Raw genomic sequence first — 17,741 nt, forward strand, 5'->3', positions numbered from 1 at the left:
CGAAATCACTAGAAACACAGACAGAGAGTGGCTGTGGACTGGAATCAGACGATTTTCAGGATCATCCGCCCTGACTGTCCGTTGGAAACTAAGTAAAGAAATTTTCTTTTTCTTGTTAGTCACCATATTATTTTTATTTTCACCCTATCTGAGTGGAACTGGAATGGTAGTTTTAAGTATCACAAGTTCAGTCCTTATGATCTACTATCCTAGAACTGTTAGATGCTTTTCAACAACACAGCTGAATCGAATGACTTATCAGCATTTTTTAGCTCTACAGAAGCCTGGTAACGAGCCATTCATTTAAGCCAGTTGTGTAAAAGCTGGGATGTATTCAAAAGTTGCAAGATAGTAGATCTCAATGGGCACAATTCTGCCATTTAAAAGTAAAGTGTAGAAAGAAAATTAGAGTAATAGAGAGCAAGACTTTCAGCTCATAACGGAAAGGCTAAAAGGACTGAAGCATTGTTGGCTATTGGATGCTTTGAGCTTTTAACATACCTGGCCAAATTGTTTATTGCATAAATTGGGATACGCTTGTAATTCTTTTGTTTTCAGTTTGAGTCAAAATGTTTGTTTTGCTAGCATCTGGAACCGGGATGCCAGAAATTGGTATATGCAGATGATCAATGCATCTCCACAAAAAAGTGGAAACTAGACACTTTTTTGTACCGGGGTGGTAAAATGTACTACCATGAGCTGCCTTAGGGCTTACTCTGTAAAGAAGTTTGTCCAAACCTAGAATAGATTCAACAACTCACATGAAAACAATGTTACTAAAACTGTCACAAATCTTTAATTAAGACCTAGTTATCCACTATTCTCAGTTGGTCATATTACAACTTTAAAATGTAATATTAGGAAAGAGAATTTAGAGGCTTTTGGAAATTTTAGCTGGGACACACCTCCCCTGATTTATACAGTTTATATAGTCAACCTTTCTAAAAGCTGCTCATTGTTTTTCTTTTACCTAACTCGTGGTTAAATCAAAGCTCTAATGGAGATACTTTACAAAGAGCTGCAGGAAACTTAACTGCCTGCAGCTGGCAAATCTGCCCACCTGTCATCTGTCACCTCTCTCTGTCTCATTAGTTTGCTCCTCAGGGGGGTTTAATAACCCAGATTTATCAAGTGGGATCCCACAGAAATCTGAAAACAATTTCTCCAAGATATACAACACTGTAAAAACGAGCATGAAATAAACATATTTATATGAAGACAGCACGTTGTGGATTTTAATTTTCCTCCCTTTTGTCTCGTTGACAACCGCCCCTGTGGTTGCTCCTGCTCAGAAAAATGAGTCCGGCTGCGAGAAGAACAAAACAGAGATCACAAAGAATGACTTACTGTCATGAAATTTACCATTTATGGTAGCTCCCCGCAAGCAGGACCATGTGTGCACAGGTACTGACTTCACTTTACGAGAAGACATTAAACTCTGCCTGCTACTGATGTGAAAACAGCAAGAAAAGGACTCAATAGAATACATTCCTTGAGACAAAAAAACAATATTTATGAAAAATTTCTCACAATTAAACTTATAAATATAAAAGAAAGAACATTAAAACACCTTCAGAGTTTTCAGAGCAGAAGAAAAGCATTTCAGCTCCACTTGGCAGCCTCTGGAAGCCACCTTTCTGTCCGCCCTGCAGCAGCAGGCTGCAACTACAAAGCCAGTTTCTTCGTTAACGCTAAAACCCTGGGCGTTTAAAGGAAGCTGTGATTTTACAGCACAAGCCCACAATTAAAGGCAAAAGGCCTCTCTGTCTGAGGGAGGTCACATTAAAAAGATGTGAAGTTGCTCCTGACAGACCTTTGCAGGATGTGTGTGACGTTTGTGGGCATGTGTCATTTTCACTCCAAGCGTCTGACGCCAAAGTTTTGCACGAAGGCAGGACACATGCTTCAGCGGAGACAAGAGCGTGTCTAACAGTTTCCGACTGACTGCCCCGACTAAATGGGGAAGTAAAGTATAGAAGCCCACAGATGCACGCAAAGACCTGAGGAGACACATGATCCTAGAAAGCAGAAAAATATTTGTCTTGCTTGCTGATCAGCCTGAGGCATGGGGAAAAAAATGAACTCAATGTCAAACAGCTAAAGGTTTTCAAAAGACTGAATGGCAAGATGTCTGTAACGAACTTCAAAACAGGTTCTTACATTAACCAAGCAAAAACAAAACAAACCAAACCAAAAAAAACCCTCCAACTGTTGGGGAAAAGCTGGATTACAAGGAAGTTTCCAGTGTTTCCATACTTAAAAGTAAATATGGTCCCTTCATGTAATGTTTTTGTTTTCTGTCTATGTGCGCCATGGTCAGTGTCACCACACGTTCTCCATTATTTCTGACCAACAAGAAGCACTTCCTTCCCCTGAATCTGACCAAGGAACTGAGAGAAAACCACAAAAAGGAGTTGAAAGAGTTCACATCCCCAAGAGTTTGTCAAATGAGAAAATTCACTTCACAAATACGAACTTTCTAATAAAGGGGAACAGTTTTAAGGAATTAGACTAAATTGCAAATGTACACAGAAACTACAGCGATGCTAAAGGAAACCATAACACCTAGAATATATGTCCTATTACAAGTTTACAGAATGTGTGACTATATTCTATTTAAGTGAAATGATGGTCAGTGAAATATTTTATCTCCTCCAATAATAAATGTACATGCACTCTAAAATTGGTGGTAGCAGCATCATGCTCTGGGACTGCTTTCCTGCTAATGCTACTGGTGCAATGTAAAGTGGGAAAAATAATGAAGAAGCTTCAGCAGCCATGTGAATACCTCAACTCTAGCAAGGATTGAGAGAATGACTGTTTTTAGCACCAAGTATTTTTGTTCACTGAATGATTTCAGCTTAAGATTCCATGTTATTCTTTCTAGTCAGCAACAGCCAGAAGATTCATACATTTTCAGCTTTCAAAAAGTGTAAAAGCACAAGTACCTTAGTGATAACCTTGTCTCCAGCACAGTAGAGCTACATGCCATCCCAACCCAGCCCAGTATTAAATACTTGTGGACACTGTGGGCTTACAGAAATCCTTTCCTTTGGCTTCCTCTAAAAGCAAACCTGACAAGACGCAGGAAAATGGGTGCAGTATGACTAACTACTTTTTCCATTGCCAACGGGGTTCTGGGCTCTTTGCTTTTCACACAAGGTTACTGTGTGAGCCCTTTTGGCCTCGAGTGCTGACAGTTTCTACATGGGAGCTCCACCATAAATCTCAGCTTGAAGAGTTCCTGACTGATCTGAGATCTCCTGGTTAACCTGCTGTTGTTCAAAGTGTACCATAGCAACTGACTTTGTTTATGCTGTCTTTTGGAAAATATGGATGTTTTATTGTTTTTTGGAAAGAAGCAGCTATTTTGAAGCAAAAGATGTCCTTAAGATACAGGAAAGGAGAATTCAAATTCACATGATTTAGCCTTTTGAGACTATTGTGAGTTTGTTCTTGAGTTTTATATTTAACATTGAATTGAATTATCTGAGGCATCATGTATAAGGATTACCAGATCAATGTAACAAAAACCCTCTTTGGTGTGAATACTTTTATTGAGTGAAGATACAAAGTTTGTCGTGGAGCATGTGAATACCAAAACTACACCGATTTCTATGAGAGAATCACAAGAGACATACAGAGAAACTGACTGGCGAGCAAAATTAGACAATTTTATTTCTATCATCCGTGACTGGTGACTGACTGAAAACTCAAAAATCTTTCCCAGATTAGTAAAAGCACTAAAAGGTAAGCTTGAACATGGTGATTACAACTACTATTGAGTGACTCAATATGATTAATTTTAGCAATCAATAAGCAGCCTACTGCTGCATCACGGTCACATGGCAGCAAGATGGAAATATACATTGGCCATTATAAAATCAGTCCAATTTTACTGATGGAGTCGCTTCGATATGCTTAAAACCACACCAAAGCAAATTTTAATTTATTGTGCATTCTGGGTAAAAACAGCCTAAACAAACATGAGGGTAGAACGCTAACAGGACAAATAACTTGTGGTCTTTTTACCAAAGAGAAAAGAGAAATCCTTCAACTGCTAGAATCTAATGCCACTCTATTTTGACTATAGTTTGTGAAGAAGGAAGCTGCGCTCAGTGTCCTCTTCAGATGTTTTTGTGTCATTTCCTTCAGTAGTTCTTGGTGCAGCGCCACCACAGACGACGGGGTGAACAGGTTTTTCAAATTGTCGGATGGTTTGACACAGTGAACCACACCAGCTGAAAATGTAACAAATGTTGCAGCTTTGATCCACAATCAAACAGTGTGAAAATAACTTTAAACTGCTATTTTATTTATGATCGCTGAACTAAACTACCAATATAAGAAATCTGAGGACTTAAAATATAATTTAGAATAGTAAAATAGTTTCATGGTGCCTGCCTTATCAGAGAGGTGTGGCTTTACAAACACAAAGCTATTTAGGGCATAAATAGTCCTCATGGTAGGCTATATATGCATATCAGTACCACTGTTAGGCTGCTAGGCTCATTTCATTGATCTGGGTCAAAAGGTTGTTGATCAGTCTTGCAGTCTAAGCAATGCGACAGTGTCTGGCACAGATTGGGCTTCAGCTCTCCACAGCTGCCAACGGTCCTCATGGAAACACACACAGACTCCCCTCTCTTCAAGACGACTCCCTCGTCGGTCAGTTAAATTATAGCGTGGCCTGAAACAACTTGAAAACACTGGCTCCAAACACTAACATAACTGCGAGAAATAACTGTCAAAGTACACAAGTGGCAGCTGTGCAATCTGCTAAGCTTTAAATCATCTGTTACAATGATTCGCAATGACATCATTGTGCAAAAGGGGGTCATTTGTGTTGCTTCAGCTGCCACATTAGTGACCTTTTATTGATCGGTCGTTTAAAAATTGTCAAAGAAGAAGAATCTGAGTGTTGGTGTATTACAGATACATCAGAGGGAGGATGAAATGTTGCCACTGCTTCCCGCTAACTGAATTACTCACCAAGTCTGAGCAGTTCAAAGACCCAGAGGAGCTCAGTGCTTACTCCAAACAAACTGCAAGAAGAAAACATCTTACACTGTAATATTTCCTGGCAAAAAACAAACAAAAAAAAACCGCTGGAGGGAATCCAGGAATCAAGGCAGCAGAAAATTGCCCTCGATGTTCTCAATAAAACATGCAGCCTGGCATTTATATTTCAGAGGGCAGCGAAAAATAGCCTGGATTCTGGAGACATCTGCAAGCCCACACACTCAAACGTACGCCAGACAGAGGTTTGGTTTGGAGGAAAAGCACGTACAGCAGCTGCACGCTGTCATCCTAATACCACCTTACGTTAAATGTACGGTACACAACATGTTTATTTAAGAGGAGATGGTGAAGAACAATTACCAACTCACCGGACAAACTCAGATTCCTTTCGACCTCCCTGACCAAAAACTTGGTATTTCCAGTCACCTCCTGCTGTTTCACACAAACACGAACAGAAAAAGTAGATCTAGTCCATCGCAGAACCACAAGGAGGTTTCCTGATGACTCTGAATATTTTAGGCGTACAGCGTAAGTCTGCTACTGCCGCTACTACTACTACTACTCCTGCTCCCTCATCGATTCTGTCTAACCACCACGCTACCCCTCTCTCTCTTCCTCTTTCCTCCTGCCCTCCTCCTGCTCTGTCTCCACCTCCCTCACAGCCTACAAATGCTCAGTGCCTGCCCTAAAAAAAAAAAAAAAAAAAAAAAACAGAGGGTGAGATGCGTTCCTCCTGTCCTACGCTCTGATCCCCACATCATTCAGAGCAGCGGACTAAACAATGCCTCCACCGCCACCGCTCTGAAAAGAGCCTAGAAGCGGTTCTCAGTCGGCGATAATGCCTCCCCAGCTGTCGCTATGGAAACTAATGACAGGAGGGAGGGTGAAACACAGGGAGATGGAGAGGGAGGGGAGAGTTAAGTGAGAGGGAGAAGAGTGGAGGAGGGAAAGAGGAGAAGAAGGGGCTGAATGAACGATGGGGGAAGTGTGTATAACTACAAGTGGGTGTGACCGCAGTTGATGCACGAGAGAGTGCATGGGGGTATGAGGGAAGAAAATTGCTGTAAAAGTTGCCGCTTGGCACAAGGGGAGAAAATTGATTATCCAACTAATTAATTAATCTATTGGAAAAGTTGCTTTTTTTGTCCAGAAAATGCAACAGAAAAAAACAGCACTCCAAATAAAACCAATGTGTCTTCCTTTTTTAATTATTTTATATATGATAATATCAATTTACAGATCCATTAATACATTTGAATATTTCTGAAAGACCCATTTATTTCAGGAACGCTTCAGTGAAACACATTATATAGATTAACTACACAACGATGGACATATGAAAGTCTTTATTTTTGTTAACTATGATGAGTTTTCAATCACAGTCAAAAATATGACATTTTTAAAAACAGAAATGCGGTCCATGTCTGATACCTGTTTAAAGGTTATTTTAAAAAAACGTCTGCTCAATCTTACAAACAGGGCTCATCTGCACACAGATTCTAATTTATTGACTGTGCACATTATATTATATTTATAATTTTTTTCATTACATTTTTATTATATTTTGGAATTTATATGATATAACATGCTTTTCTTACTTCTAATAAAATAATAAAAGCTACATTCATTCCGACTGCTAAAATGTATTTTTACAATTATAATGCTATGACATTTACCTCTTGCTGCTTGAATACATATACTATACTAAAACTACATATTTTAAACACTTCCATCTTCAGAAGAATGTTAGATTTTAAGTAATTAAAATCTAACAAACTGTCATGCTGCTTGTTGATTGCCCACATTCATTTTAAAACTGCATCTCCTGTATAAGAGTGATGGGCTCAATACGTTTGTTTTGCATTATGAATTATTTCCAAACATCCTAATTTGTCCTTTTTTCTAAGCTAGGGAAAAGTGGTCAGCTGGTTAGCCAGCTGGTTAGCCAGCTGACCATCAGTGTGCAGCCACAGGTGGCGGAGTGACTCTGTTGCATCACTGTTCAGCATAAAGAGAGAGAAAACTCTGATGTCTCTTAGAAGGACTGAAGGGACGATATGATGGAAAATTTTAGGAATTTTTAAATTGTGTTGTAAAAGAAAAGAAGAAAGGACTTTACTTTATTGGACAATGCACTTTTCAGCTGTAGTCATTACAATAGTTACTATTTCTGATGTGTAAATAAATAAAACATGTTGCGTCTCCTGGGGACCCAGTTAACCAGCGCTCTCAGGGGGACGCATCCCTGTGCAGCTTCCCCCCACAGACCTGCGAAACACAAAAGCTGGCAGAATGACGCGCCCAAGCTGCTCCGACCCTCTTCGTATGCACATATAATTACAACCACCAACTCCCCCTCTTCACCCCAACCCATCCCCTTCATATCTCTCTGTGCTCCCCCCTTCTAAACACTCATGAGCTGATGTGGGCTTTAAAGACGGGGTGACATTGCCTGACACCGGCTCTGAATCCTGAGACGAATGCCAGCAATAACCATGGAAACACTGGTGAAGTATCACCAGTTTCAAAACGATAACAGGGCTTCGGATATGGGTGTGAGGAGTAGAGTGGAAGCGATGAAGAGCAAGCAGAGGGGGATGGGAGTCTATGTTCGATTTAAATTTAGAGGTGGGGGGGGGGAAAGCAGATAATTTAAAATCAGAGGAGAGTTGTGAGTAGGAGTAAGTGGGTTAAATTACTCCTTAATTTATCTTCTTGTCGTTCTACTGAATCATTAGTGACAGAATCCCCCTCCTCAAACCCCTCACCTCCTGCAGCTCTCACTAAACTGGTTAAAACTACTTTGTATAGTGAATTATGCATCGGTTTGCAAGGACGGAACAGGTGCTACAATAAAACTGGCTGCTCATCCCAGCAGACCTGACAAGGAGAAATCTCCTTACATAAAGCAAAGGTCAAGTAAAGAATTAGCTCTACAGCCACGTTGGAGTCTAATCTTAAAGGAGGAAAACAAGACCACAGACTTTCTTTTGCTGGCAGCGAAACATGGGGCTAATATTCATAGCTTCTAGACCAAACAGTGTTAGCTGATGGTTAGTTAAAAATATTGAATCTGGCATAATTTAGTTGCAGACTAAATTTTGTCAAAATGACAAAAAGGTTTAATAGTATGTGCACATTTATTTAACAAAAGGTACTTAGTTAATCATATATTTTTAATTGAATGTTTGTGGTAATAGAATGATACTATTAAAGTATTTTGACTCAAAGTACTTTGACTCAAGGTTATACTGTCAGAATGACTTTTAGGTTCAATTCCTTAAAGATTAAAAAATGGCAGTTTTTACTTTTAAATAGTGACATACTGACAGTCACCACGGAGACCAGGAGAAAACCAGCACAGATTGTCCATCTTTCTTTCACCCATTTCCTCCTCTCGCTAATCACATTTTCTTCCCATCTGTCCATAAATAGGAAACTTTGTGAGTTTATTCTGCCCGTCGCACACAAACCCCCTGAAATATTGACGACCGACCGCCTAAATCTCCTTCGCCTCACTGACCTACAGATGACATCTGTCAGACATCTGCTGACATACTTTCTTCTGTCACTTAGACATCAGTTAACTTAGGAAGGGAGATCAGTAAAGGGAATCCACTTCTTTTTTTTATTAAGAAATAGACATGTCAAACAATCTCCTGCTTTGTTCACGTTTGTTCTTGTGGATGTTTATGCATAAACTGTGTGGTCACAGTTTATAACTTGACAAGACTGCTAAATGAGCAATGCGCCGTCAACAAGAAGCAAAACTAAACAGTGCCGCTGTGTGAACGGCTGCCAGAGCTCTGTCAGCTTCCCCTCAGAGGTCTGCGCTGTGCACAAACACACTGCACACATTTTTCCTGTAGACATGCAGGCAAACTCAGGAGTACATCCAGCTCCACTCACAGAAGGACTCTAAAAGGACATCTGCACAGATAAATCAATGAAGACTTCCTTATCAATTCTTTATTAGGACTCTTTTTTTTTTTTTTTTTTTTTTTTTAAATCTGTGGCTGATTGCATGGCTGATCTGGCTCGGTTTCCTCAGCGCGCACCCCACTGAGGAAAGCCGGAAGAAGGTCGCTGGGTTTTTGTCATGGAGACAATTCAAATTCCACTGCATGTTGGCCCGACCAGAAAGCCCTTTCTAAATCACAGGGAGACGCATGAATAAATCCCACACACACGCTCACTCAGATGACAGACATAAGCTTAATCTGAGAAAATAAATAACCCTCTTATTCACACATCCCTGAAGGTCCTGGAGCGCCAGGAAGACACAACAACGACTCAGGCGTCTGGTGATCGAGCAAGGATGGAGCTTTATTCTTCCGTCAGTGGCACACATTCGTGTTTTCTCATTTACCCTCTGCCTCAGATAGAACTGCGCTCAATACAAACTCAAATCTGTTTCCTGGAGTAGATTAGAGATGAGGATGGAGTCGGATAATAACAGCGAGGTGAGATTTTACAAGTAAACTTTTTGCCGTCTTTGTTTGAACAAGTCTTTAGTGGTCATTCTCAAATATCTCCCTGCTCAAATATTGACCCTGGTATCCACCTACATCTCAAACATTCAGCAGCTAGAAATCAAAGAGCTGTTTAAAATTGCTCCAACAAGCACACCAGCACCCTCCCTCTCTCAAAGGAGAGTCTCATAAGGGGAGGTCATTAATATTTCACCCGTAGGACAATCTTTTAATTCATTATTAATGATTAAACTTATCTGCAGGAGGAGAGAGGTCTTATCTGAATTACAAAGAGTCTGGAGCCAACGATAATCTGTGCAACTACACAACCCCCCTTCTCGCCCCCTTTTTGAGAGGAAAGTGAGGCGGCAGACCTTCTGTCCCGTTCTGTTAGAGCTGCAGAGATCTGCAGAATATAATTCTGCATTGATCCCATGCTGTGAGCGAGTATCTGGCCCTGGGGCAAGGTGGCAACGATGGGTGCAATGCAAGAAAGAAAAGGTGGAGATTTGTCAGATAATATTTTTCTCTAACATAAAACAGATACAAACTGCTGCAGTTTAGGATAATATTTCTGAGAGCTGCCAAGCTGAAAGGTAAACATGAACACAGAAATTATATAGTGAATTATTTTAATCTAAGACATCTGATCTGTAACTGGCTAGTTGAAAAATTCAACTCTTAAACCAATCATAAATGCCCTATGATGTTTGTGTTTTTCAGCATATGTCTCCATGGTTCCTTGACATTATGAAAAAGCATCAGCGTACTTGAAAGCATGACTGCAATTATTGTGTGCTGTTAGGTGGTATAATTACACTACCTAATGCATTTATTGCATATTTATGGCAAAGATTTATTTTTAGAGCATGCTTGTGTTTTGGGGGTACCAAAAGTATTCAAGGACAGAAGTACTGCCAAAACCCAAACTTTTTAAATACTTGTCATCATCACTTTTATCATAAGACCATTTGCTGGAAGGCACCACCATGCAGGCCATGTAAGAAATCTACATGTATCACACAAAACGATTTCACAAAAAGTAAACTTTAAAGTGGTCTAAAGGCTTCCAGCTGGGGATCATCAGCAGGATGTATTTATGGATCTCAGTGAGCAGGAAAGAATATACCAGGTTGTTGGGAGTCTGGTATGCATTTATGTTTAGGATCAATTTGGGTTTTAAGGTGAGTTGTGAGATTTTATAACCGATTTATAAGTCTACCAAGAAGGCAGTACTGGAAGCCAAAAACAGAAAGTAACTTGTTGCTGCATTTTTGTCTTTTCTAGACAGCAGGGAGAGCTCTGACCAATACGATCAGTCATTAGTCTCGGTGGGAACAGAACAAAAAAAGTTTTTTGTACAACTTTAGCTGAAGAGAAGGAAACCAGTTTTAAGAAGTCTGTTTTAAGTAACTAGTCTTAGAGTAAAATTTTAAAAAATGTCAGTAAAAACACAATGGATTTGATGTGTGGATTGGTACACTTGTAGATTAAATAACTTAGATTAAAAGAAATTAAAATGAATTGAACAACTCGGCAAATACCAGATCAGTATTTTAATTAAGCCTAGAGATAACAAAGGGACCACTTTCTCTTTACCATGACTCAAGGTATAAAGCAGGTGGTAAAATTAAAACAAGTACTGAAATAGACTTAATATTTAGTTCTGTAGTTGAACAGCAAATGGTTTAATGACTTCCTTCTCTTTCTAAAAAAATAAAAATAACTTGGGAAGAAAGTTTCTTTATTTTCCATAACTTTGTAAATATGTCGTTTTTATAATTTTTCACAAGTTATGTAACCCAATCTCAAAGATTGAGCAGAAATGGAAAAACTCTGTCAAAACAGACACAATACGAGACATTCAAATGTGGTGGTTCTTTTACAATATGAGCCTTTATTATTGATTCTGGCACTAAATGTAATAAACTAAACATAAATGGTTGCACAAGGCATTTGGTTTTAAAATTCTGTACATTTTGGTAGTGCGTTTCCACTATGTCTGTGTTATATCTAAAATGTAACAAATTAAACTTCAATTTAAAAGGATTTGCTAATCCAAGTATTTCCATTTCTTCAAACATTTGCCAGTGTATTGCTACTAGGATTGATAAGGAAAAAATTATTTTAAACACTGTGTGAATACTGCTAGGACTTGTCATCGCAGCACTTTTTAAAACACGTTTTACCTAGTTCCTATGCCGCAGAAGACCAATTATAGCGTCATTAAGTGGCTTATAATGTAAAACTGTGATCGGTTTTTCCACAAACAGGATGATTTAAGTTTCTTTTAAAATTTTGCGGCAGTCAGCATTTCCTAACGGTAATAAGCTCTGCTGCAGACCATGAGGAGGGCATCGAGGACACTGCAGAGTAATTTTAGAAAGATCCTAAAAAAAATCCCCAAAAAACCACAGAGAGCATATTTGGATTGGACGGCTGTCTGGAGGTCAGATTATTGAATTTCAGACAACGTGAAGCCTGTCTGTACAAAGCAAAAATTACGACCCCATTATTTTTTCAATTTTTCTACCTTGTTTTGGGATTTATTCCACACCTCCACCCCCTCTCACTGCCTAGTTGGGCTTGATCCTCATCACAGGTACAATGGTCACTCTGTGGGAGATCAATACCTACAAATGAGGTTATTTTCTCCACCATGAGTCACAGCAGCAGTGTGCTTGGATGAACTTTGTGTCCTTGAATAAGCTCTCATAAAGGTGTGATGAACGTAAACAGGTACATGGCAATTTGTGAACATTAATGGTGTGACTGTGGATGTGCATGTCGTTTTGCCCACTGTGGGTTTGGTCATCTGATGAGCTGCAGGCTCATCTCTTCCTACAGCGCCCAGATGGCCTGTGATTATGAACGGCTCAGTAGAGATTACCGTGCAGCAAAGAGATGAAGAGAAATGGAGAGTTAAAAAAATAAAAGTTCAAACTAGGATAAAGAACGGATACAACTGAATGAAATGAATGTGGGGGTATGCAAGGTCAAAGAAACAGGCCAACAACATGGCACAGCAGCAACGACAGAAGGCAGTCATGAAGGCAAACCTCTCATCTGTCCTTCTGCACAGCACCGTAAAGACTTTCAACAACTTATCGCTTCCCTCGGCTTGTTTTCATTTCAGAAATGCTGACGACCAGTTATTATGATCTCAGATTTCACGAGAGTGAGGTGCAGGCAGATAAATGTGAGTGTGTGTCAGATGAGAATGTTTATAGCAACAAATACACTAGGGGACATTTGTCCCCAGCAGCTGGCTGAAATGATGGATCACACACAGGCAGGTAAAGCACGCCCAACAGAGTCGCATGAAAAATTATCAATGCTCTCCTGAACCAACAGTAGTTAACCTCTCGATGTGTTTGCTGTAGCAGCTTCACCTGAGGGGAAACACAGAATGTGTCTAAGAGAGCATAGGATGGCAAAAAACCTCAATGCACATTTCTGATCCATGGTACACATGGGATATACTGTATATCCCAAACTTTTGGTCTGTACTGTTTATATACTGTATATATATATATATATATATATATATATATATATATATATATATATATATATATATATATATATATATCTGTATAGCTGGTAGCAAGCTGGAGAAGCTCTATTACCTTGGTTCAGATTTGCTCTTTTACAGACTTTAACTTTTTTTTTTCTGGTTGACACATTTCATGTTTGGACAAATTATTTCCTCTGGCTTTGGATGCATCAGCGAGGATTTTGCTCTGTATTTCTTTACTTTCAGAGTTTATGATGCGCTACCATGGCAACACGATATCGTTTTTTTAGAACTGGGAGCAATTGATCAGCATCTCAAAAGCTCCAATAATTCTTCACCTACAACCCTGAACCTCAGAAAGCTTCATGGATGCAGAGACGGATTAAAGAGCAGAGAATGAAGCAAAGAACGTTCAAATTATTGCTTCCATTGAACACAAAGTTGAGGACGCTCATATCTGGACACTGAAAGGCACATCAGTAGGCAAATTTGGGTTCCCTGTTGATGCCCACCTTGTTGTGTGGCAGGAAAAATTTTGAATGAAATCTTTACATTTTAGATTGCAGGATGACTACCTAAAAACCACACCCATCCCAATTCGTGGTAATGTTACTGTTCATGTTTTTTTCTTAAAACCATATTACGTAATAATATCTAAGGCCTTGGGTATTCTTGTACATCCTTCTCCCTTCTACCTGACTTACATCTTCTTCTTGACATAAAGATCTCTGTAAAACTTTAGAAGCTCTCTGTGGACCATGGTGTTTTGTTGCGAGATCGAGATGTAAAAATGTCAGCGAATGTTTTATAGAACAGCTAGACTCTATTTGGTGTTAATCAGAGGAGCCAACTTGAGGGATGGTGTGTGTATACTGACTCTCCAAAACAGGAGTTTGAAAGTAGTGGTTATTTCTGGACATAACCACATCCCCAGTTATACGAGTGCTTGCACAGCATTATTTTAGCTTTGTATTTCCACCCCTAAAATATATCTGTTCACTTCTAAATCGAGTTGTGTGGGTTATAGGTCGTGTCAAATGTGCAAACAGCTCAATAATGATCTCTCAAGGCCTTATTTTTCTATTTAACAAAAATCTGCCATTTGTATATTATTTTTCTAAGTACGATACATGGAGGAGTTGCACAGCTAGATTGAACTGGAACAAAAAAAGATTGCTAAACATTCAGGGAGTCTCTGAAGGCATCATTACCTTGGACAGCTCAACCATCACAAATACTAAACTGGTAGTAGCACATTTTCACGGCTCAGCCCAGCTGCAAAACAGATCAGAAGTAAAGGCAGCACACCCTCCTGACTTGATTTTAGATATCCTTCACTGAGTGAGATATCAGAGAAGCACGATCTCACTTGGCAGAAGGCCAGGTTTAATAAGACTCATCATTCACGCCACAGAGTGACAGATGACAGTTTAACAACCGACTGTACAAGCCAGGCATTTCTCAAAGATGCCTTTACAGGAAGTCATTAGACAGTCTAGCTTCAGGAAACTCTGAGACAGCTTCAAAGGTAATCAGCTGATGCATGCAGACACAAACCTTCACACACATGCTTGGACTAAAACCCAGATGTTGTACCACCCAAGGCAGTCATCTGTTTCGTTACTTGTCGACCTTTTAGATTCTCCCAAACTCTGATGAGGAGCTTGTTAGTGAGTAACTAAACATAACAAAACATAACTTAAAATACAAAATAGAAAACAGGCAACTCCTGAGATATCAGCAGGAGGAAGATAATCCACAGCGGGATGCAGGAACAGGATCCATCTGTGTGGATGTACCTCTCATCTCCTCATTATGAGCAGGCCGTTATGACTGTCCTCTGATGAGAGCTGAGGAACACGCATCATAAAGTGGGAATTTAAACTAAAACGCTCAAATCACAGAATCAAGTCTTCCAAGCCAATTATATTAAAAAAATGAAAGTTTTGTCACAGAATAACCATGAAATTCAATGAATTGATGGGATTTTATATGATAGAGCAGCATAAAGTACTACATAATTTTCAAAAGTAACAAAAATTTGGTGTGTTTTTCTGAACAGTGTTGCAAGAAATACTTTGTAAGACCACCTAAATTGCGATTACAGCAAAAATCACTGTGTGTATATCTCAACCAACTTTGCACAGCTAAAGACTAAAATTTTAGTTTCAGTTCTGAATTGCGCAAAAGGTCTAGCTCAGTCAGATTAGATGGCGAATGTCAGCACAGGGAACGTTTTAAGTTTTGCCACAAATTCTTGACTGGATGCAAGTCTGAACTTTGACTAGGTCATTCAAACCATTTTCAGGTAATGGACAAAACAGTGTTCAATGATCTGTTCAAAGTTGGAAAAATTTTAATTTTCTCTTTCTCTCTGAGCTGCCTGGTGTATACTTAAGTAAACTTACACACAGATGAACTATGTTAATAAATTAATTACTTAAAAAAATTTTGCACTTCACATTTAGGAGTATCAGAGTAAATAATTAATAATTATTTTTTTACAATTATACAAAAACATTAGGTTAGTCTATCAAACTGAATCCAGATAAAATGGATTACAGTTTTTGTTGTAAAATGACAAAATGTGGAAACGTGCAAAAAATTTAAATACTCCTTGCAGGCGATGCATAGTTAATTCAGATACAAACATAACTTTAGCAGCCGTTGAGCAGTGAGTTAGAGTACAATTCGCACGACCATATGACATGGCTACGTCGCTTCACAAAGTCATTAGAGGAGCAGCACATGATAAATGGCCGAGGGCCAGCCCAGACTATAATAGGAAGAAGAAGAGGAGTCCGTCGAGAGTCAGTCGTCTGTTACCGGGGTGACCTTCAGCATGAAGAACCAAAAGGATACTAGCTCGACTGCTGCAGCTTCGAACCAGTCTGAAACGCAGGGACAGGATCCTGGTGAGCCATCAGGGTTCACTGTCCCTACAAATCACTGGCCGGTTACTGGAAATGTTTATTCCACTATACTGAATAGGAATAAAGCAAAGTTTAACACTTAATATGTAAAACAAACTCGTGTGTTTTAGCAGACTTCATTACAGAGTCTCAGTGGACTTTCAACAGCTTCAGTCTTAATGAGGCTGATTCCAGGATTTTGAGGTTACTCTTTATCAGGAGACTTCTTGGTCTGCGTCCTTGTGGGTTTAAGGTCTTTTTCATACAGAAAAAAAATTAAAGACAAATATAAATTAATGATATTTCACAAAAAATTATTCACAGCAAACTTAAAGCTGAAACCCTTCTTTTAACATCTAAATGTTTTTAAATCAAGTGAAAAGAATAACTGTTTGGGGTCTCCTGAAGCTGAGATTATGCTGCCACCTACTGGCAAAATAATAGCTGTACAGCCAAAGTACAACAATGATTTAACAATATCATTTTTTATGGGGAGGGGCAGAGAAAAGTACCCTGAAGTTTCTGGCTTTAAAAGCAAAAAATGAAGGAAACTATATGCCAGAGGTTTGTGAGGCCTCTTCGCTTGCTCGGTTTTATATATTACCTAGAGTGGCAAAAGGACTCCACTCAGGGTTTACTGCAACACCTTGATACCACCAATGAAGTAAATACCCTGTGTAAACACCAAAAAGGAAAAAAAGAAAAAAAAATTGTTGACAGATTGAAGCAGGTGCCTGTGAGGAGGAAAGGGAAGAAAAAGTTTAGAGCTTCCTGCTGACAGACGGGCCCCGAGGCTGTTTGTTGATGTCTGAGTGCATGAATCCTACCTGTGCGACATGTCAGCTTTTAAAAATGTGCAAAATGTTACACAGACCACACACACAACTCCGAGAATGTGAATCTTTAAGTCTGCCTAGTTTCTTTTGGATAAATACTTAGGCTTAAAAGGAAGGAAGAGTACAGAGAAAGACAATGGTTAATTGGAACAGAAGGACAGAGCAGAAGGAGGGGCATCCACAGGGGGAGAGAGCATGGAGAATTGAACACAGGCTGCTGTTGTTGGCTGCGATCAGCCAGACTGGGACGGCATTTACTGAAGGGTTTATGGCTGCATCAGGTGAGGCAGTGTGAATAGCAAAGATGATTAGGAGGGTGGTTAGGCTGAAGGAGGAACATCGAGCATGAAAAGTCCTGTAGGACAACTTTCAAATGTATAGATCCAGGATGGCTTTAAAGCAGTAGAATGTCATTTTTATAAAAAAGAAAAAGAAGCATGCTTTCACATATTTGTTAAACTTATCACTATGTCATGACAGTATAGTATGAGACAGATACTATGCGAAAAAAAGAGGTTCTCTACCTTCACCCTGCTGTCATCTGGACAAATACACAGCTCCATCAGAACTAACCAATTAGAGCGAGGCGGAGGGTCTTAGCGCTGTCAATCATTCTTGTGTATGCACTGCTCACATCCTCCCATTTGTACATGACGTTGACTGACATCACTACAACACCCCTCCTAGCTTTGATTGGTTGTTTTTGACTGGGAGCAGTGCATTTCTTCATACACTAACAGTAGCTCAGGGAGCGAGTGGAGAAGCTTGATCTTTTCACAGATTATCTGTCTCATATTATCCTGTCACAACATGGTGATACTTTTAGAAATTATGTAAAAAAATGTATATGCTGCAGCTCTAAAGCTCGCAGACTCAAAAAAATGTGGTGTAAAAATGAAGCTTCAGTCGCATCATCAACCAGCAGGTAAAAATTATGCATTTTTCTAGTTATAACTTGATGGCAAATAATAAAAGTACCTGA

At 39.4% G+C, this 17,741-nt stretch overlaps 1 protein-coding gene and 1 long non-coding RNA gene across 2 annotated transcripts in view; both read right to left on the bottom strand.

Annotated features, from left to right (window-relative positions):
- Window positions 1–17,741, bottom strand: part of LOC102219407 (FYVE, RhoGEF and PH domain-containing protein 3-like) — a 65,649-nt gene that overhangs the window by 35,900 nt on the left and 12,008 nt on the right. The gene's annotated exons all lie outside the window — the stretch shown is intronic.
- Window positions 3,598–5,415, bottom strand: LOC111609049. Its single transcript, XR_002752975.1, has 3 exons — window positions 5,391–5,415; window positions 4,993–5,045; window positions 3,598–4,241 (listed from the first exon to the last, which is right to left on the bottom strand). It is a non-coding gene; the product is annotated as an uncharacterized LOC111609049 (long non-coding RNA).

The sequence above is a fragment of the Xiphophorus maculatus genome, chromosome 1 (assembly GCF_002775205.1).
Source record: "Xiphophorus maculatus strain JP 163 A chromosome 1, X_maculatus-5.0-male, whole genome shotgun sequence".
Classification (NCBI taxonomy): domain Eukaryota; kingdom Metazoa; phylum Chordata; class Actinopteri; order Cyprinodontiformes; family Poeciliidae; genus Xiphophorus; species Xiphophorus maculatus.